Genomic DNA, 23,434 nt, shown 5'->3' on the forward strand with positions numbered 1-23,434 from the left:
TGCCCCGCCCGTCCTCAAATGGCCACCTCCAAGCTCTGCCCAGTAGAAAGTCTGGAGACAAGTTTGTGTCTAGTGAATATAATTTTCACTCCCACTTGAGAACTCAAAGAGGTCTTCAAGTTGAAGTGTTATACGCTGATTCCCATGGTTTTCTTTTTTGGTTGCGTCCCAAGTGTGGTTTTTCTCCGAGACTGTGCAGTCAGAATTATGCAATCCTGGGTCCACTTGACCCAGAGCCGAGCCCTCGGAGAACCAATTCATCCCCTGGAGAAGCACAGAGGAGGGACCGGAGAATAAGGGTATGGGGCTCCTGACTCAAGCACTTCTAGACCTTCTTTGAGGAGCAGAAATGTCAGTGGAGGCTGAACAATCTCTGATTCAGTGCAATGTGTTAAATCTGAGCAGAAAGTGCGTCCAGCCTCAGAGGTGTGCCGACTCAGGTCTGACCTACCTGTAGCAGCTTTAAAGGAGAGAAATTGTTTTAACTCTGTGCATTCATTCAACAAAAGATGCCCGATCTCCTCTGATTTTTTTTTTAATTTGAATTTTCTTTTCTTTAGGTAGAGAGAATTCAGTTTGGGATTATTTCATTTTATTGGAGGCAGGGGACATCAATTCAAAGTAGAATTTTTTTTAATTTCAGAATACTTTGGGGGTATAAATGTTTCGGTTACATGAATTGCTTTTGTGCAGTTTGGGTCAAAGTTGTAAGTGTGTCCATCACCCATAGAGTGTGCATTGTACCTGTTAGGTGTGAATTTACCCATCCCCTTCTCCCCCTCCCACCTGCTTGGTCTAATGGAATTTTACTACCATATGTGCACATGAGTGTTGATCTATAAGTCTCGATTTAGTAGTGAGTATATATGGTTTTTGTTCTTCCATTCTTGTAATACGTCACTTAAAAGGGTGGTCTCCAGTTCCATCCAGGTTATTACAAAAGGTATCAAAGTAGAAAATCTTGTTTTGCTGATCTGTGATTGAGTTACTTTCAACATAGGAGTTCACCGTTAGTAGGAATTCTCATGGAAATAGCATGAGAGTCAACCCAAGTTCTTTGGAAGTGTATTAAACTTTCAACAAGATTGCTTCCCTCTGCTAGAGTCAGTTTACCACCACTTGACTGGGCTTTTCGTATAAATGTCAATGAGCAGTTTACATTGGGAAGGCTGATAAATACATCTCGAGGACCACCCTGTTCCTTCAAAGACCCTAGGAAAAGAGTTAAGTGGATGGGAAAGCTCCTAGGTAACGAGAAACTCCAGACCTGGTTCCCGTCACACTGTCTAGGGAAGACTTACTGCGCTAGCTGTGCTCTCCTCCCTGAAGACACCACCAGCCCCTGAGACAAAGGCTGGGTACAAAGCTTGAAATGTCCCGTGCCATAGCCCTTTTCAAACCCACTAAGGGTACCTGGGGCAAATGGAGCTCCCACACCACGCTCCTGTCCAGCCAAGCTAGCCTGGGATCCTTGTCCAGTCTTTACACAGTGTTTTTCGTCAAAGATGTCTGAAGAATAAAGGTTCCGTCTTCTCAGACTGCCTGCTGCGCTTCTAGCTTCAATTTCCATTTCAGACCCTTGGCAAAGATGGGCACATGGTATGGTTTTTATTAGATTTCAAAAGTGAACTTAATACTCAAGTCTTTGGTTTTTATGATTATAAAGCTCTTTTCTGAAGTCCCTAAGAAACCCTGGGGCTTTCTTTGGATCCCAAAAGAGCTGAAGAAGAGCTCGTTTCCTTTCTTTGATTTGCCTATTTATGGCAAAAAGAATGTAAAGAAATGACTTTTGACTGAGAAGAGATGTGATTTTCTGTATTGGCTAGCTCCCAATTTTGTCAGCTGTTGATAGGTTTCTGATGCACCTCTGGTCTGATCTCTGCACCAAAGCCAAGATGCTGTTCTGCCCAGTGCCAGCACAGTCCCTGGCTCAAAGCACGTTCAGCAAAGATTTGGTGAATGAACAAATGAGGCAATGAACACTAATTTGTAGGCAGCTGATCCCTATTTAGTTTTTTCTTTTCAGAAAATTTTATTGAGGTATAATTCATATACCATAAAATTTACCCTTTTAAAGCACACAGTCAGTGTTTTTAGTAGATCTACAAGGTTGCGTGACCATCACCACTGTCAAATTTCAGAACATTTTCGTAGCATCGAAAAGAAACCCTGGGCCCATTTGCAGTCTTTATTCCCACCTCTCCCCTCTGTTCAATGCCTGAAAACTAATAAATTTTCTATCTTTATAAATTTTCCAATTCTGGACATTTAAATGGAATCATATGATATGAGACCTTTTGTGTCAGACTTCTCTCACTTAGCACACTGTTCTCAAGCTTCATCTCTGGTGTAACATACGTCAGTATTCATTCCATTTTATTGGTGAATAATATTGCATTGTATGGACATACAACATTTTATCTATTCATTCATCAGTTGATGAAACTTGGGCTGTTTCCATTTTTTGACTGTTACGAAGAATGCTGCTATGAGCATTTGTGTACACATTTTGTGTAGACACATTTTCAATTTTCTTGGATACACACACACACACACACACACACACACTTCCCTAGGGGTGGAATGGCAGGGTCGTATGGTAATTCTATTTAACATTTTGAGGAACTGCCAAACTCAAAAGTGGCCACACCATTTTAGAAAACTAGCAGTGTAGGAGGGTTCTAATTTCTCCATATCCTTGCCAACACTTGCTTCTTAGTTTTTGTTTTTACCATTTTTGAATATACAGTTCACTGGCATTAAGTACATCCACATTGTGGTACAATAAATTTTCGTGTGCCTAATGTGCACATGCAGGGCTCCAAAAATAGACGATCTGCAGGACCAAATGCTGCAGAAAGGTCAAGGTAAGGGATCCCCCTCCCCAAGGCCTTGGGTTTAGTGGCTGGAGACCCTGAGTCCCCCGAGGGAGCACCACTTCAGCACAATGGGACGGGACAGGGAGGGTCGTGAAGTTGTAGGTAAAGAGATTATTTGTTGTGAAAACGAGAGAAATAGGGTAATGATTAAAAGGTATGAAAGAGTCAAGTGAAGAATTTTTCAAAATAAAGAAAACCTGAGCATGTAGGGGGTGAGACGAGGGAGCAGGGAAGAGGGAGGCCTGAGAGAGCCCCGGGAGCGATTGAGGCTCAGTTCTCAGGGCCGAGCAGAAAGGATGGTGTCAGGAGATTAGGTTACGTGAGTAACTTGGCAATCAGAAAAGCCTATATTCCTTTGAGGAATAACTAGCTCTATGTAGCTCTTTCAATGAAAGTTTGAATTAATACTTTAAGCTAAAAGAAGTTCCCAACCTAGAATGTGAGCTCTAGGTGCAGACAGACCTGCGTTTAAATTCTGGCCTTGCTACTCATTAGCTGAACACGCTTGAGCGAGCTACTTAGCTGTTCTAGGCTTCAGTTTCCTCTTTTACAAAACGCCAACAATCATAGACCTACCTCATCAGGTTGTCGATGTGAGGATTACATGAGGACTACAAACAAATCTCTTGATAGTTATAAATTCTCAGTAGCTTTAACAAAAATAAAACACAACCATGTACCGTCGAATTGAGAATTCAATTGGTTAAAATTATATTTTATTCCATCATACCCCTTTTCCTACCACTGAGTCACAGTACTCTTGACAAAAATCTGGGAAGCATAGTGGTTTGTATAAGAATCGCTCTCTACTCGATCTTCATTCGTGCTGTGTGGAGTCAAATGCCTTTTCTATAGAGTCAGATGCTCTCATCTCTGGTATAACTGACATGGAGTCAGCCCTCATATGTTCCAGCCATGCAATGTTCAAGCAACCAGTGTAGGATTATAAATCCTCAGTGATGACACCAACGCACCATTTTGAAATCTCTTCCAGCCCCGAGCTAGGATAAGTTATTAAAGCACTTTATGACTGAATATCACCGAACGTTTCCCCTAATCTCTGGCTAATGAAAGGGGAAGCTGTTTGCACCTGTCTTGTGCAACTGTATTCACTCTGGGCGAAACTCATTAAAACTTCCCTCCCAAAGAATAATATTTTACTTCTAAGAGAAATGAAATTGTGAAAGAAAATGCTATTGGCTTCCCGTTACCTAGGGCGCATTTCAAAGTCCTGTGGCAGGCAGTGATGTGAAATCTGTCTGATGACATGTGGGTCAACCTCCCTCGTATTCTCGTCTCTCCAGCAGTGACGGTTTCCCAACGAACACCAGCAACCGCGCTGCGCTGCGCTGCGTTAGGGGTGGCTTGTTTTTCTCAGAAGTTATTTTTCATGTATACTTTTAAACCTTTTCCCTCTCGTGAACTTCCTTCTTTGTTTTCTTTACTGTATCCTGTTGTAATAAGAGGATTTTGTTTTTTATACCGATTTGGAAAACTTCCTTCCTGGCATTCAGATTCTCTCTTCAGATGTCAGAATCAGAGATAATGGTCCTTTGCCAGCCCCCGGCAGCAGAGAGAGGGCGGAAACAAGTGAGCTGTGGTCTCTGCGCCCGGCAGGTTGACACACTTCGTGTGTGCTGAGTGGCCCAGTGTGTGTCAACAGTGGTGCACTGTTCACTCCCGCGACACCGGGGCATTAAAATGCATGGCTGGTGGTTTGAAAATTGTCAGTATTTTCTAATCCATGCACCCTTTGAAAAGTCAATAGGTTTTCTAAAGAACTTAATCGTTCAGAACAAAGTTGGATTCATTGCAAATGCCAACTTTCTTGATCAAAATCCACTCTGGCTGGCGTAAGGGGTACCTACATCTTTCCAAAGCAGATTCCATTTGACAGTTTCCTTCTCGTGAAACTCTCAATGTATAAGAAATCATGTTTTTAAAAATGTCTAGAGCAATAAGGAAACATGTAACTGCGTCACTTGCTTATGAAAGAGATCATGAAAACTGTGAACATGCAGAGGCCTGGTCAAATAAAACCTTAATTTCCAAAGGGGCCTACATATTAATCAATATTAGAACTTTTGTGCTTAAAAAGCCCTATGGGCAGGTGGCAGGGGTCGGGGTGGAAGGAACTGCAGGATTACTTAGCTCACTCTAACTCCTTCACTTATTAATGAGGAGACAGAGTCGGGGGGATGAAAGAAATGAAAGGGCCAATGCACTTTACCACTGATCGGCACCAGACTTAGAAACCGGCTCCCAAATCGGCGCTCATTTCAACCCCTGCCACCGCGTTTGCTGTTTGAGTAGCATCTGGCAAGCCAAAATATGATGAGAAATCATGTAAACTTTGCAAAAGTAGACACCAGATTTCCTCGTCGACCCCTGGCTACTCCCCAGTCTCTTCGAGCCTTAACTTTCTATCTCATTCTGACTCCGACAGACCAGACAACTACTGGAGTTATACGAGTAGGACAGTGTGGAACATACGTCCTTAGGTAAAATTCACTGCAGAGGTGACATCTACATGGGGCATCTGCCACGTCGCCTCCATCCGTCCCCTGTTTCAACAAATGAACTTTGAGCATCCACTATATACAAGGCAGCAAGGAGGGCCTGGATCCCTGCAAATTACAGAGAAAAACAAAACAGTCTCCCTGCCCTGGAGATCTATCAGATTCACCAGACTCTAAGCACTGAGTGGATAGTTATGTCTTTTTTGGCTTTGAATCCTCAACCTAAATGCACCAACACCTACCGCTGTGTCCGGCCCATAGTTTTTCCATAAACTTTAGTCACATGACATGTTTGCTCTAGAGCAGTGGTTCTCAAACGTGAGCCTGCATCAGTATCACTGGAGGGCTTGTTAAAACACAGATTGCTGGATCCCACGCCCAGGGTCTGTAATTCAGAGAGCTTGTGTTTCTAATATGCTCATAGGTGATGCAGAGACTGCTGGTCTGGAGACCACACTCCGAGAACCACGGCTCTGGAGGAGACCGCACATTGCTTCCTACCAAGGGGTATTAACAGTAAGGTAGAGTAGTTTAGTGGCTAAAATCATGGACTCTTGGGCAAATTACTTTACTTCTCCAGGCCTCGTTATAAAATCATCATAAAATGAAGGTGATGGTAATAGTACCTACCCCCCTCCCCCCAGGGCCAATGTGAAGAGTCAATGAGCTAACAGATGCATAAAACACTCAGTAATTGCAACTAAGTGTTAACTATTACTAAAGGAACTCACCTCACGTGCTAGTGGCACAGACAGAATAAAACACTTTTTTAACAAAGCTACTATGTGTTTTTTACAAATAGACTGGGCAATGTGAGATTAACCCCTAATTTTTTAAATCTGTAAGAATATCATAGAATTGAAAGCATCATGTCCTCACAAAAACTTGTACATGAATGTTGGAAGCATTGTTTCTAGTAGCCAAAACGTGGAAAGAACCCAAAGGCCCATGGCTAAACAAAATGTGGCGTGTGTGTATGTATGTATGTATATCTCCATACGATGGAATATTACTGAACCATAAAAAGGAACAAAGTACTGATACATGCGTGCTCCAACGTGGGTGAAACTTGAAAACATTATGCTAAGTGGAAGAAGTCTGACACAAAGACACGTATTGCATGATTCTGTTTATTTAAAATGCCCAAAATAGGCAAATCCACAGAGCCAGAAAGCAGATTAGTGATTGCCAGGGCTGGGGCAAGAAGAGACTGGGGAGTGACTGCTAATGGTGTGGGATTTCTTTTGGGAATGATGAAAATGTTGTGGAATTAGATAGCGGTTGCACCATCACCGCTAATTATTATTAGACAGTATCTATTTTCAAATACTCTTGTGAATAGACTAAAAACCACTGAAATGTATGCTTAAAAGGGTGAATTTTAGAGTATGTGAATTATATCTCAATGTACAAAAAAATGTTAAGACCCTATAATCCTACTTGGTGATAATAACATGTTCGTTTTGGAGTTGCACCATCCAATAACGTAGCCCCTGGGCTCTGGAGCTCTTGAAACATGACTAGTCCAAAGTGAGCTGTGCTGTGTATGTAAAAAACACATCCTGGAACTCAAAGACTTAGTTAAAAAAAGAAAGAATGTAAAATATCTAAGTACATTCAATTTTTAATATCGAAATGACAGTATTTTAGATATATCTAGTTATCTAAATTATAGTATTAAAATAAATTTATTTGCTTACTCTTGCTTTTTAAATGTGGTTACTAGAAATTCTAAAATTCTGTATGTGGCTTGCATTTGGGGCTTGCATTATGTTTCTACTGGCCAGAGCCACCTTCAGGGTCCTCCCCGATAGGTTGTGCGTCTTTGTAGAGAAGTGCACACTTTGAGAAGTGTGCACATCCGGGGGGCTAGTGAGACGGGTCCTTGCCTTTACATAGAGGGCTCTGTACCCAGGGCTTGATTAGCTCCATCCCATTAGCATGACTGAGCACATGTAAACAGGACAATTCAATGGATGTTTCCAGTTTTTGTTCTTTGAGTGGAAAGCCACCTGCACAAACAGAGCCTTGTTATCTCAAAGAGCAAGGTTCTGGGCCATTATTATTGTAGAAAGTACTTTTTGTGTCCCTTGCTAATGAACTGCACAGCGAGTCATCTGAAAAAGAAATTTTTAAGGCATAATTTCTTTCCCCTTCAGAGTAACTTTTTTCCAAGCCTCGAGTCTTGCATCCAAACATTCTTAACCTTGACATGTACTTTTAGCTATCAGTGAAAACAGATCAGAAGAACTCTTCTGGAAGGGAAAATTGTTTTAAAATAAAGCAAAGGCAAGGATTTATTTGGTAGGCAAAGTAGTTAAGGGAAATTCTTTTAAATGGTGCATTAATAACTATATTTATGAATATGAAAGTTAAGTAGGTTGACTGCTTAAAAAAAAATCCCAATACCTTTTGATTATAAAAACAATAGATGTCATTTTAAAAAAGTTCAAAATCACCAATAAGCAAAGAGAAGTAAACAACCAACACTCCCAGTCATAGTACCAGAGATAATCATTGTTAATATTTAATATATAGATGTCTGTCTTTCTAGGAATAAAAAAAAGGTCTTGATAAGTCAAAATTTTTCTATTATAAAGAACACTGGTTCAATTTCTGTTGTTGACTCCTGGTCAACAAATAGTAGAACATTTATTTTTAATCCAATCAAAAACAATTCCATCGGTGATCTAAATTTTGAGATGATAAATCTAATTTTTAGAGGTTTAGTTATATAACATCTCTGTGTTACAATTTAGTGGCTGGCCTGCGTGTAATCCTTTTGCCTTAACGTCAACAAAACAGGAGAGGTATTTACATTGCACACACAGATGACGTGGGTGGGCATGTCCCTATACATTTTTCTTTTCTCTTCACCAGAAAGGTTGTATAAAAATATTTACTACTGTCCTGTAGATTCATGTACACGGCGTAGCATCCATGTCACGAAGCAGGAGGACGGATCATTCACTGGAGTTTTTATGGACCCACATAAAGTGTTTCCCCAGCTGTGTTTACAGATTGGGGTTTCTAAGCCTCTTGAGAAGTAATCAGTTTTGATCATCTTAAATCCCAAAGTAAATTTTCTTTTCTGGAGATTATTCTAGTTGCTAACACAGGTTGGTCTGGCCTATTGAACCATCTCTGAGTGCCGTGGCATCCCAGAAGGAAAGCTGTGGTTTGGCTCCGCCAAGCAGGAAAGGAGATTTGAAATATGACTCAGATCCTTCCCTGCAAGAAGGGAGGTCTCAGAACACCTTTCCTCTTTTTTAGAAAAAAGTATTATACCCTGTGTTATTTTTTGGTCGTTTCATTGAATAAGTCTGATCTCTTCAAAATGATGTGAGCCCCTTTAGAGCCCAGATTCTTATATGATTTTTTTATATTATAGTTTATGCTTTATAACTTTCTATAGTAATTAGCACAAGCACAGACCTATATTATGCTTTCAGTAATACTTGTTTCTTGACTACTGAGAAGTGCAAATGATATATAAAAGTTTTGGAGAGTGTAATTTATGGGTGGTTTTTACTTAAGGAACTTTTATAAATGACTATCCTTACTACCCCTTAGTTTAAGCCTCTGTGACTACACAGTTAGCCACACTTAGAGCCAGGGGTGTTTACTAAGAGCTGAGACTCTGCCATTTAACTAATTGTGTTAGCTTAGGAAAATCAGTTAACCCATCTGTGCCTCCGTTTCCTTATGGAACTGAAAATAACTAACTAACCAAATTAGTTAATTCATGTATAGTAAATGGCTGGCATATTGATAAGGTTGCAATAAACATTAGCTACGGCTGCTATCATTAATATTGCTACAACGATTACACCCACTTAACCAATGAGCTCAGTCTTCCACCAACTGGAAAGACTCCCTCTTCATCCAGGCTGGGACCTTTGAGAGCCATCTACACGGAAAGGGAGGTGACAGGAGAACACACGCAGAGCTGGCCAGGTACGCCAAATCAACCAGCCCATTCATTTCATGACACATTCAAGTGCTAAGAAAATGGGATGAAAGCAGCCACAGGTGTCGCGTGAGACATTTCATGTGGTCAACATGTGCTGACCTCCTGGCAGTCGTGTGCCGCTGCCCTGGGTGCAGGACACTGAAAAGCAGAAATACGCTGCAGCGCCCGTGTGTGCCCTCTCCTGGGAGCTGTTAAACGTAAGCATGTAGGAGTTGTTCCGTGTCTGCATAGGAAAGGAGTTTTCCTGGGTTTCTAAGATAAAAATAGCACAGCAGTCTCAGGGTTCCCAGAGGGCAAGAGCAGAAGCTGCCCAGACTCTTTAATGCCCAGGCCCTGGAATTCCCACAGTGTGCCAGAGCCAGCCAGGTGGGTCGTGGGAGTGAGAAATACTCCCTCCCTCTTGCTGGGAGAAGCAACATCGCACAGCAAAGGGGGTTGGACACGGCATCAGTCCGCATCACAAACCACCCCCAACGTGGTGGCTTACCACCACCATTAATTTTTCATTTCCGCACGATTCATTGAAGGCCATTGTTACACTAAATCTCAGGCAGCCTATTTACTTATCCTTTCAGTTGTGCTATTTTCTCCTTTAGTGGCATGTGTAATTAACCCTCCCGTTTCTTTCTGCAGTTAATTAATCTGAGATGTCGTGACAAAACGGGGGTCAATGATTTGAGGAAAAAGGAAAATTACATTTCTTTCTCACTCTCAGAGTTCAAAGGCAGGTCAATGAATTTAGGAATAGCTCCAAACGTCAACTTGGGATAGGACAAAGAGAATACATGTTTTAGTAAGGGACAGGAGCCAGATGCTGAGGCCGGGCCACACCCCTGGAGTCCTCCCTGCACCTGGAGCCTCCTTTGAAGTGACGGAAATTGCTCCATCACAAGGAGGCTGAAGGAGCAGACAGATGTGAGCAGGGAATGTAAAATTAGCAAACATCTGTCAACATCACAGAGGAGGTGGACCGGTGAGCTGCAAACAGCATGGGCTGGCTACAGGTATCTCGAATTAGTGTTCTCGGCTTCTTATATCTTACTTTTATTAGACCCTGAAGAATTTCACAATTTAGGGCACTTAAAATTCCAAGACCTTTGACATAAAGAGCAATTGGTCCTTTTCCTGGGTACCTGCGTTGGAATTTTTCACCTGCTGGCTTCTCTGCTGTGGATGGAAAAAAAAAACCTTGGCCTGATACCCCTAGAAAAATCTGCCTAAAGGCCTGATTTGCTTTGTCTAGAAAGGTTAACATGGGGGCACTTCACAGAAGGAAGTATGGACGAGAAGGGATAAGAGTAGAGATCCCAGAGGGATATCCGTTTCCAGAAGGGTCTTGGAGCCCCTCTGGGTGTTGTTTGTGAGATTGAAATGCTATGTCATGGGAGGGGAAGTCTTAGAATAAGTATGGGAATCCCAGAGTTGGAAATTCTCCCCTGGAGAATGTGTAGGGACCGAGTTATAAATGGAACAACAAATTTGCCTGCAAAGCAAGACATTATCTGTGAGACAGAGTCCCTTGAACTGGCCAGGTGATTTCTTTCCATATGAACAGTACACATTCATACATTTTCATAAATGCACATGTGTGATCCATTCAAACATAGATAACATGTGTGCAGTCATGTGTGGGTGATTTTTTTTTTTCGCTTGATGCTTTCCCTTCATGTCCACACATCTCAATTCCCAACCTACTCACCTGCCCACATAACCCATATTAATAATCTAGTGTGCATCTTCCCTATTTTCCTTATGGCTACGTAATCATAGGCAGATGCACACATACATATACACATACACACCTGGGTGCTTTTTGATCATTTGTTTTACAAAAATGGGACCATAGTATACATTTTTCACTGCCTCGTGCTTTACTCAGTCAACAATACCTTATAAAATTCTTCCTGACAACCAGCACAATTAATTTCTTCTTCTCAATGGCAGTATTTTTCCATCATATGGATATGCTATAATTTATTCAGCCAGAAAAAAAACCACAAGAAAATAAAACAAGCAAACTAAAACAACCTTGTGTATGAATCCTTGTGTTCTGGTGACTTGTGTCTATTAGAGAGATTCCCAGGAAACAGATTGCTGGCCTGAAGAGTCTATGTATTTTAAATTTTAGTAGATATTGCCATACTGCTTCTCCAAGAGGCTACAGCAGTTCTCATTCCCTCTATGCTATATGGAAGTTGTCTCTTTCCTATAATCCTGCCAGCAAAAAGTATTACAAATCTTTTAACTTTTGGACAATCTGGTAGGTATAAAGTCATATCTGATTGTCAGTTCAATTTGCATTCCCCTTACTTTTGGTGAATTTGAGGATCTTTCCATGTTCCTTGGCCATTTGGATTTGCTTTTCTGGGTTCTGCCCAATCATATCCTTTGCCCATGTTCCTATTGTTTTGTTCGTATTTCTCTCACCCAATTATAATACATTTGTCTAGGACAATTAAATCTAGTATTTACATTATATAGGTTTAGATTTCTTCAAATCTATCATGATCTATTGTATTTTAATACTACCTTTGCCTAAAAAGTTATAATTTTTATAGCCAAATATATCTATCCTTTCTCTCACAGCTTTTGACTTCTCAGTTTTGATTGGGAGGTTTTTTTTCTGATCCTATTATAGTACATAGAATCCACTAGATTTTCTTGCAAGAGATTTGCTTTGCTTTTTTATATTTTTCACTCATGTATTTGTACTATATTCTTGCATGTGCAATAAAATTTGAATCTAATAGGACACTGATTTGAATACAATGGCTTTATAGAGAGCTCTAATAACTAGTGAGGAAGTTCCCTGGTCTATCTCTATTTATTTTTCCAAAATTACTTATCTTTTCTTTGGTATTTATTTTTCTTTAGAAACTTTCAGATCACTTTCTCCAGCTACCAGAAACAAACAAATACCCATTTTGTTGTGATTTTTATTGAAATAAATACACACAAAAAATTGGGGAAATTTAATATTTTTATGGCATTGAATTTTCCCGTCCAAGAACATCTTTCCATTTCTTCATTTCTCCTTTTACATATTTTGGTATAAACTTTGTTGTTTATTTTCTTTTTTTGTTATATCTAAGCATGTCATAGGGGTTTGTTTTTCACTATTTTAGATAAAAATTTTCCATTCCTATTCCTATTTCTAAAGTAGAAAAAAGCTAATAATGTTTTTGCATATTTTTAGATCCATTTACTTTACCAAAGTCTCTTCTTAATTCTAGGAGATTTTTATTAGATTCTTTTGGGTTTTCTAGGTTCATAATCATATCATCTGCAAAAATAGATAGTTTTACCTCTTCTTTTCCAATGTATTCTAGTTTTCAAATTTGCTACATTGGAGTTTCATATTGTATTCTCTTTTAATACTTTTAGTCACTTCAATATTTGCTCTTTCTGCTTCCTGACCTTTTATAATTTTGCTTTTCCTCCTTTTTAAAAAATCAAGCTTGTTATGGCTATGTATAGATGTTTATATGTTTTTATATAATAACCATTTAAATTTATTTATATATTCTACTTATTTTGCTTTCTATTTCATTAATTTAAGCTTTTGCCTTTATTAATCACTCCATATTCTTTTTCTCATTTCTTAGGATGAAGATTTAGTTTCTTTATTTCTCATCTTGATTCTTTCACCAGGAAAGCACTTCGACTAATATGTTTTGGATACAGTTTTCACAGAATCCTAGAATAGGTTAGAAAGCTCTTCCTTTCATGGCTCTTGAGATGGTCAATAATTTCTCTTTTGACTTTCTTTTTGAACCAAGTATTTTCTAAGTATTCCTTAATTTTCAAATTCTCAATTTTTGTCACCTTTTAATAATTTTTTTATTTATTGAATTATGTTCAGATAATGTAAACTATAAAATCATTACCCTTTGAATTTGCCAAAGTTTTCTTTATAGCCACATAGTTGATCAATCTTTGCAAATGTTCTGTAGACATGAAAAACAATGGAAATTGTCTATATCAGGAATATGGAGGGTTGTTTATTTACTGTGCTGGGAAGCAGCATGGCTTAGAGGTTAAAAGTAAAGTCTTCAGAGAAAATGTCTACTTTCAAATCTTAGCTTTACCATTTGACCTTGAACACATTTATAAAATGTGAATAATAATCGTATCTGCCTCATAGGGTTGTTGTAGGAATTAAACTATTTAATATTCATAAATTATTTAGAATAGAAATTAAACTATTTAATATTCATAAAATATTTAGAATAGAAATTATATGCTATACATTTATATACAATGCTACCTAAATTTATAATCTAAATTGTATAATCATATTATTATATAATTTTATATTATATAGTATATATTTTAATTATATATTAAAATAATTATATAATTTAGAAAGCATATGTATAAGTTATATGTTACATTAATATGTTATTTATATATCAATATGTAATGTGTAAATTATAAATTTTTATATATTATATATAATTTATATATAATTGCTATATAAATAGAAAGAATTAGTTAATTCCTTATTTCTTTCTATGGAACTTTCCAATACAGTTCAAAGAGATATAGTGTGTTAATATAGGAAGTTTTTTGATGTTTTTGACAATGGCTTGTAGGTTAAAACATATTATTCTGGTACTATTTTCTTTTTAATTAAATTTTAAATTGTTAAAGTGACAAATTTTAAAATGTAGGTCTCCCTTAACTTTAAAGATGCTTTGCCATTTTTCATTCAAACATCCTCCAGTTTGGGGAGGACACACCGGGCTTGTGATAGAAAGAACCAAGGGGGGCTGCACCAGCTTTAGGAGCTAGTACATATTTAGTAGGGCAGTGGGAAAAAAGTAATATAAATTCTCTCCTATGAAGAGCAGAACAAAAATCAGCAGGCCATCAGCAACTTCGAATGGACAGACCATCTATTTGATACATTGCCCTCCATCAAATTCACAGAACAACCACAGATCTGGCGGCTCACCGTGTCTGTGCACCACCGCCGTGTATAAGGATTGTTAACCCGTACGGTGGCCCTATGTCACAGTGGACTGGCTCTCAGAAACAAATTGTTTTCCATTTGTGGAGCCAGTTCCCAATATTCTAGGTAATCTGATAGCCCATATAACTGTAGGGAGTTTTCAAAATGTTTGACAGTCAGCACAGCGCAGGCATTAGCCAGTCGGAACAGATGTCAGGGGTCCATAACTAGTCCAGCCCCAGGGTGGACACCAGCGCTGTCTCCCCCCTGCCTAGAACCTAGCTCTGCTAATTCACATCATTCTCTACCTAAATCCGTCTTTTCTCTTTTCCTCCACACACTGTATTTTGTTCAATTGTGTGTTCATTTAATGAAGATATTATTGCGTTTCTCCACGTGCTAGGAGCCGTGAGTATGAAAATGAGCAGGTCCTCAAATGCAGTGGGGAGTCGGTGATTTTTTTCTTCGTTTTTGAAGACTATTAGTTGGTTTCAGCCTGCAGGAGTCTGTGATCCTGAGGTGGCCCCACAACCACCCTGGAGTCCTGCTCCGCCCCCGGCCAGTGGTCCCAGGGCTGAGTCATCGGCTGCCTTAGCACTGTGACACTGTGGTGCTCCAGGTATCAGAAAGCTGCTTTCCTTGATCATCAGAAACTTTGCTGATCAGACATCATTTGATTTTAGAATCTTAAGAAGAAACTGAGACCCAGAGAGGTGATGAGTTGTCTGCCAAACTCATTGTCTCTGCCCATTTTTGTCCTTTTGCCTTTCCTTTTCTAGCCTCAAAAGTGGTCTCAGAGCTTCATAGCTACTGTCAGTGCTAGCATCAACTTGAAAAAATAAATAAGAAAGCTGTCAACTTTTTAGGCCTTGAGTTATATCTAACTTGTTTTAAACTAGAGTAAAAAGCTGTATCATGGATGCACAGATGTTCTGCTTCCTTCACGCTGAGCCCGATCCAAGTGATCAGACTGAAGCTTTGCGAGCTATCATCAAATGCTTGTTTTTCCTTTCTTGAAACTATATCCTGTGCCAGGTGTGGCTCAGGCCGGTGAACCCAGCAACTCAGGAGGCTGAGGTGGGAGGATCCCTTGAGCCCAGGAGTTTGAGATCAGACTGGGCAACACAGCAAGATCCCATCTGTTAAAAAAAGGAAGGAAGAGAGGGAGGGAGGGAGGGAGGGAGGGAAAGAAATCCTGATTGTCCTCTCTGGACTGGGGTCATGTGGACTCCATTCCCAATCTCCTTGGCCACCTCACTAGTTATAATTGTGAAGGCTACAAGAATTCCCTCGAAGACCCCCCAATACAGGAGCTGTTATTGACCAAGGACCCCAGGGGCTGCACCCTGAAGGCCACCCCTTCCAGGTGTTCCTACCAGCTAGTGACTGAGTGCTGTCTGTTCCTGCGTGACGGGACTGCTCTGACAGCTGACGTTGGCCCAAGGGTGCTTCCACTTAACCCTTCCTCCTCCTCTCCTTTGCTGGCATCAGACTTGCAGACTCGCATTGCAGTCTGGCAGTTCTCCCAGCCTTTTTCAGCCCCCACCTCGTGTCGCTCACACAGGTATTTCCCCTAATTAAGCCCTTGCATAGTTAATCTCATCTTGGTGTCTGTTGATCACGGGCGATGCGCTGTCAGGATCGCAGACAGCAGAGCTCGCTCGGTGCACTGGGATCCATCCCCACGTCACTGCAGAGGGTAAGTTCATTCCCATTGCTGTGGGTTTGTGCATTGATAGACCCTAGTTTCTGTTTCCCACTCTGTCCCTATTTCCATCACACCAGCAGACTCCTGAGGCTTCCTGATGAGGAGCCACTTCTGCTGTTCTTTGAAATCTCATGTGATCATTTCCAGGGGAGGACAATGATGCTGAGAGAAGTCCACCCTGTAGCAGGGGTGAAGAGGGGAGGTGGTGTGTGGATTCTGTAGAACGCAGTGATTTGTAGGAGAGGGGACAGAGGACAAGGAGACACAGTGGTAACCTGCTGGAGAGTTTGGCTTTGAGATGACTGGCAGCTTGGGGCTGACCTGTTGGTGATCCCGGGTGTGTGTTCCTTATTCCCTTATCCTGGAGAAGAAGCTACCTTGAGACGAGTTGAAGGTAGACCAGGAACCTCACAGATCTCCTCCTAACTTCAGATTCAAAGGAGTTGGCGTGTGCAGCAGCCCCGGAAGGCAGAGATGCAGAGCGAGGCACCTAGCACAGCTGCTGTCCCCTCTGCCAAACCTGCACAGCCACCTGGCATTGAAGAGTGAGCGTCCCCTAGCGCACCTGGCTCTCACACAGTAGTCACAGCTGCTGTGAGGTTAGGGGAGGGTGAACAGAACATGACCAGGGTCAGTCTGGGTACAGCCCAATCACTTAGAAGGACTGGTCACTCTGGGGAGAGAGTTTAGTGAGAGTCACCTGATGTGGGGGTGTGGGCACACCTGTGGCAGGGCTTGTCAAAGCTGTACTTCCAGTCCACCCCCTGGGCAGACTCAGTGAAAGTGGGAGAGGGGTGGACCACGCCACCCGAGGGGGACAGCCACAACTGGAAGGACCAGTCTGGCCACCCTGGGCTGATGGCTGGCACTGATATCGACAGAGACTTAAATTAAGACGTCACAAACAGGGAACCTGGAGATCTGGGGCCTCTATTATGCAGACTGGTTAATGACACTGCTCCTAGCTCTCAGCACCCAATATATATTCACTCAACTGAGCTGAACAGAGTTGAATACAAAACACAAGCCTCTTCTCAAACACTCTCATATCCCAGTAGGAAGGAGTCCCTGCTCTCTCACCTGTAGTTTGGTCCCTTGATTGCAGTTGAAGCCAACATCTCCAATTCAGGATTAATTGAGCTGCTCCGTGATGGCCGACTCCAGAGATGGTTCGTGATACTAACTCCCCACACTCTCGTAAAAGGCAAAGCACAGCAGCAGGGAAAACATTCATTACTCTGTGATCAGCTACACTTTGGACGGAAGTTCGGCTTCCACACTGACCCTGAGGGGAGATGGCTGATGCTGGGGCCGGAGTCACCAGAAACAGACCTGGACAGCCCTCCCCCCACCCAAATCCGTGTCTGCCGCTCCGCCTCGCTGCGGCTTGGTGGCCTCTGGAAGGCTAGCTCTGTCTACTCCAAGCACCTTATCATGGACCAGTGACAGGTGCCCATGCAGAACTCAGCTCTAAGAGGGGCTAAGAAGAGAGGTCACCCAGCGAGGTTCATGTCCAAGTTAAAAAAGGGGAATCTTCACATGCTCATGATTTGAGAAAAGCCAAATGAACTTCCTGTCACCGAGACCCTGTTGGTCAGAACCATTCCTGGTGAGTAGTTTTCACGATATTCTCTCTCTTGTATCCTTGGACTTGGGAGAACTAGGGATGGGCCTCTTGGCCACACTCCCGCTTTCTGAGGACCTGCCCTTTCTTGGAAGCAGAAGTTCACGGGAAGGAAAACACTTCCCCACCTAGAAAGTTGGCTCTCCCCGTGCTTCTCACACCCGGACAGGCCAGCAACACAATCCCCTCTTGCTTTCGCCTTTTCCACTCCGTTCCCCACTGTGACACTGTGTGTATGGATGTGTCCTCGTGTCACTTTATGTTAGTAGTTACTATGAATTTTCAACCCCGTTGGGAAAAAGTTTGAAGACTTTGGGCTCTCAGGCCTGGACAGAGTACTCTATTGGCGTAAAAACAGCAAGTCTACAGAGGGGTGATGTGAGGAAAATAGTAATTTGCTCTCATCCACTGAGGACTGGATATACAAAAATAGGATTAAAAGGGATTTGAATTACATAACACTTACAAAGTTCGTGATGTTGGGGGGGAGGTAAAATTTTTGAAAACAGTTAGCTGCCAACTGTACCTTAAAGGAATTTAAATTCATCTACATATCTGCAGATGTTACCTTCACCTGCAGAGCACAGATCTTTTTCAAGTTCTTCCCACGGCGCCAGCCAGCCCTGACTGTGGACCTGAAACCGAGGCCATGGTTGAGACAGCAGCTGCCTCTACACGGGTGCAAACTGCAAAGCCGTAGAGGTGTGGGTTGTCTGGGTGACACACAGCATCTGGAAGCACAGTGAGGTCCTGTTCCCACCAGCCCCCTTCTTCGCTGGTCCCGTACCGCCAAGGGCCAAAGCTAGGCTGTGCGGGAGCCCGGGAAGGTGACGGGCTCTGTCACCAAGCAGCATCGCACTCAAACGTTAGCTTTGTGAACTCGGGCAAGTCCTTCATAACAACTTGGGGACTTTGAGTCAGAAGAAACAAGCCAGTCTGCTCTCTCATGGAACTGCGTCTGTGACACTCGTCCACTAAGGCAATTTCCACTTTGCACTTTAATTGTTCGTCTTTAACTCCACTTCCCAGTTGATTATAGTTCCTTAAAGGCAGAGATTCCTTTCATTTTTGACATTGATTAGCATATCAAAGGTGCTAATAAATTTGTATAAATGAATTCATGTCTAGATTATTACGCGTTATTGTGAAAATTAAATGGGATCAAGTTACTTCCTTTCCAAAGCGTACAGGGATGCTTGACTCTTGAGAAAAGGAAGAGGCGACTCAAGATTTAACTTATCGATATATATTCCCTCCCTTCCTTCATTCCTTCCCTTGTTTTATAGTTACCTTTAGTTCTTTTAACCAATATTTATCAAAGGCCTCCTATGTTCTTTATGAAAAGTCACATTCCTTACCTTGCAGTCTAGAGAGGAGACGGTCTTTTAAAAATTACAATCAGTAAAATAACTGCTGACGTAGAGTGTTTAGAGGGCACAGAATAGGCACCAACATCTGCGTGGGGAGGTCAGGGAAGGTTCCGTAAAGGAGATGGCGTTTGAGCTGAGCCCTGAAGATGGAGCAAGAGTTTCTCAGCTGAAGGAGGGAGACTACACCCGACGGCTGGGGTTGAGGGTCAGGTCTGCCGGTTCCAGCCACGCATGTTGGACGAGTGGATTTACCTCTCAGAGGCTCAGTTTCTTCACCCATTGAGTACAGTTAGCCCACGGCATTTCTGCCCGGATTCGGTAGGATAACATGGCTAAGGAGCTTAACATCAACCCAGGCCATGGCAAACGAGAAGTACATATTGAGATGGCGCTGCCGTGGGTGAGGGCCCGGAAGTGAGAAAGCCTGGTCATTATGGGAACCACAGTCAGGGTTTGGGGGACATCCAAGGGGGACCCCAATGAATAGTACCCCTTTTTCCCACCTAGGTTGGGGATAATTTGAGAAAATTTTAAAAGAGTAATTATGGAAGCCAAAATATCACCTTTGAAATGCTAATGGCTAAATTGGAGAACAAGCCAGGAACGAGGGAAAGGAGCTAGAAGACACCAGGCTGGGTGGACCTGGGCATGGTGGCCCTGGAGAGATCAGAGCAGGAAGCCGCAGAGGGACACCCTGGCTCGCTCCCCAGGCAGAAAAGGGAGGTGCGAAACTGAGCTTGCCTGGTTGTTTGTTCCCATTTTGCCAGTCAGGGACTCCCAGAGACAGAGTGAATAAAGGGCAGAGCATGGTCAGTGTGCTTAGGAAACCCTTTGCCTGTGGAAATGGGGGTGCAGGGCGTGCACCCTTCTAACACAGTGTTACAAGGGCATAGGGCCGGGGGCAGGGCGTGCTGTGCACGGAAAGGGTCAGGAGGTGTGGACAGGTCTGAGAGGCAGGCGGGGGCTGACCGTGAACAGCCTCGTGGGCCAGGCAAGCAAAGGAGCTGAGGGTGAGGGACTCCTGAGAGCACAGGAAGAGGTGACCAGGAGCATCGATGCAGAGATTGCCAAGGAGAGCAACACGTGCCGCCAGCATCGCATGGCATACATAGACGGTGGCACCGACCCCCAAGCTTGTGGGAAGAGAGAGGCCTGGAGACGTGGTTTCCCCAGGTCCTCAGGAAGCTGAGGATGCTGGAAGGAAGCGAGACATGGGCCAGACAGGCCTGAAGTGACACAGTAGGGAACAGACATTCCCCGGTAGCCTCTAGGAGTCCAGGAAGCAAACAGCACGGTCCATTCAGAAGAGAAGGTAAGGTCTGAGTAAGGAAGTGAAAAAGCTGAATGAATAAGAACATACAGGACAGAGTTGCATTCTCAGATTTTTTTGAGATGAGAGATTTTGGGTGATAACAAGATCCAAGGAGTCTTTATCCTGAGAATGGGTGACTCAAGAGTAGTAGAGGGGAATGTCCTTGTCATTACAGTTAGGGAGGTCAAGGATGCTGAATGGGTCATCTCCGAGGAAGTGGAAGCCTTCAGGAAGAAGTCAGAGTTAGCAAGGAGAAGAGACATTGCAAATCTTATATATATTTCTTAATATGTGGAACTGGGCCCATTGAAATGGTCATGTATAAAAGAACCACGAAAGAAACGAAGACATGACAACCTTCAAAATAGTAACCAACAGCACCAGAAAATTGCTTGAGAATAACCTACCCTGTTTATGCAAGAATGAGGATCATATAAATATAAAAGTATTTATCATTGTCCTAAGACGTAGGCCTTGTGATTGTTATAGAAACAGCCATGAAGTCTTTTTCTTCTGCTACTAAAGAGTGCGCTGACCACAAATCTGTGTCATAAGCCTTCATAAAATGTGTGCCATCTTCCATAATTGATTTAATTCGAATTTCCTTAAGATATTCCCTCTCCCCCAAAAAGCACACAAACCAGAGAACTGTCATCTGCTGAACTGTAGGTGCACAGGGCGCCCCAGAAGCTCATCTGCAAACCAGGCACACGCGGGTGGTGAGTTCATGAGAGAAATGGAATGTCTTCCATATGCACAAAACCAGATGGCATCGATCACATCAGCTGATAATTATGATTATTACTATTATTTCCCATCATTGCCCTTCTGGGATCTGCTCCTTTGCATTCTGCAAAGCGCTTATAATTAGCCAATGAAAGATTTGGAGCTGAGCTAGTTAAAAAAAAAAAATTAAGGTCAGCATGATGTATACAGCAATTCTATCTCATAATGTTAAGTACCTTCGGTTGAAGGTCACCCGGCTAGCTCAGTCGGTAGAACATGAGACTCTTAAGTACCTTCGGAAATTATATAGCCAAAGAGGCCTTTTCTAGAGATGCCTTTTATTAAAATCAGACGGAACATGTTTGCTTTTGTTATGGCATTCAGTCATCTTCCACAACTCTACAAATACGCTGTGAGGAACAAAAGGGAACCAAAACAGGAGCAAAGAAATTCTGCCGAATCACAAGGCATGATCTCAGCCACAGGTTCATTGCCAGGAGGAGTCCTTGAGAATGCCAACCTTCATTGTGGCGATCTAGAAATAAAGAGCTTTGAAAGTAGACCTCCTTCCTCCCTCAGATTTCCCTGTCAAGATACATAAAAGAATTCCAATTAATCAAAAAGCCCAAGTGAGCTGGCTGGTTAACTAAGACAGGCCCAACCTTGAGTTCAGAGAGCTTTCTAATGCTTTCCACCTGCCTCTCCAAAAAACAAAGTTTCCAGCATATATTGACTGCAAAGCAGTCTGGCTCCGAAACAGAAAGATCACACGGTAGCCGAAATGGCATATCCTGGAAGTTTCGCTCAGCACTGAAAACGCTGTCACTCCTAAGAAATTACCCCGTGCCCAAGACAATGAGTTTCTTTCTTTTTTTTTAAAGCTGTTTAATCATCATGAGAAAAGTCGCCAATGAAGATATGAAGCAGTCAGTCCTCGAGGCTCTTTCTATTCTTACTCATCCAGATTTAGCCTTGGCTGGTCCTCTGCACCCCAGCTGGGTGTCACCTACGTGTTCCTTTCCTTGCCACCGCACACAGGTTCCTCCCCGATGCACAGGCTGTGATCTCTCCAGCCTGCACCCAGGCTGCTGACCTGCCTGGAATGGCTTGTCCTTTCTAACCATCTCTCTGAATCCCTCAAGGCTGTGGTCCCCAACCCCTGGGCTGTGGACTGGTACCCATCCATGGCTTGTTAGGGACCAGGCTGCAGAGCTCCGCTGCACGCCCCGATCCCTGGAAAAATTGTCTTCCATGACACTTAGGAATGTGGGAACGGGGGGCACAGCCGGAGGCAGAAGTGATCAAGGGCAGCTTCATCTACACAGCCGCTGCCCATCACCTGCACCATTGCCGCTGCGTCCGGTCCAATTCATGCTCCTTTCTTCATGAAATTGTCCGCAGTGGCACAGGCCAACACATACCTTTTCCCTTCCTGATCAGCCCTCGCACTTACTGTCAAACTAGGGATAGAAAGTGGTTTGATCTTAGGGTTCCTACCAACTGCTAATGTGCCTGGAATTATATCTTCAAGATTTCTCAGTTCCTTGTGAGCTCAAGAGCACCACGGTCCATTAGCAAGGACACTAAGAATGGTAAGGGAGGAGGGGACGGAGCAGCGTGTGTCTAGGATTTGCCAAGCCTGGTCTAAACCGTTCATCTCAACAGTGGCTTGTAATGAAACTTAATTTTATATTGTCTCATATTATCCAGTTGTATGCAGTTCCAAGCTCTTATGGCCATTCTGATAAGATTTGAAAGGGACAGACTGCTGATATTATAGAGAGAAACGACCCTAAAAGACGTCACAGAGAGTTAAAACAGGTCATTCTCGAGGGGCCTCTTAAGTTGGTCTTCCTTCTTGGGGTTGGTTTGATAGGCCCCAAACAGCTGATTTCAAGTCTGTACCGAGGGGTGATGGATTTCATGTTTTTTCATAAATGTATGTATATATATTCTGTACATATATACTCAATATATAAACCAGATTTCTACACTCCTCTCTTTCCAGTGGTTAAAAAGTGGGCCCTGGTTAAAAAACTGGGCATGCTCTGCCACTTGCTGGGTGAGCTGTCCTCAGACAACTTCTCAGCCCTTCTGTGTCTTGGTTTTCCCCAAGTGTCGAATGCAAACAGCAATGATACCTGACTTCCAGGGTTGTTGTACAATGTGCTTAGAACATTAAGTAGCCCCTGGTAAGCACTTACTCAATGTTAGTTTTTATGATTTTTATCATTTCTCTAATATCTAGAAATATCATTTCCATTATAATAGTCCTAATGGCAAAAGAAGCCCATATTGATTTTGTTTAACCTTTGAAGATTATTCTAAATCCAGGAGAGCCAAGAAAGATCTCATTTGAGATGGCTGAT

The sequence above is a fragment of the Eulemur rufifrons genome, chromosome 24 (assembly GCF_041146395.1).
Source record: "Eulemur rufifrons isolate Redbay chromosome 24, OSU_ERuf_1, whole genome shotgun sequence".
Lineage (NCBI taxonomy): Eukaryota > Metazoa > Chordata > Mammalia > Primates > Lemuridae > Eulemur > Eulemur rufifrons.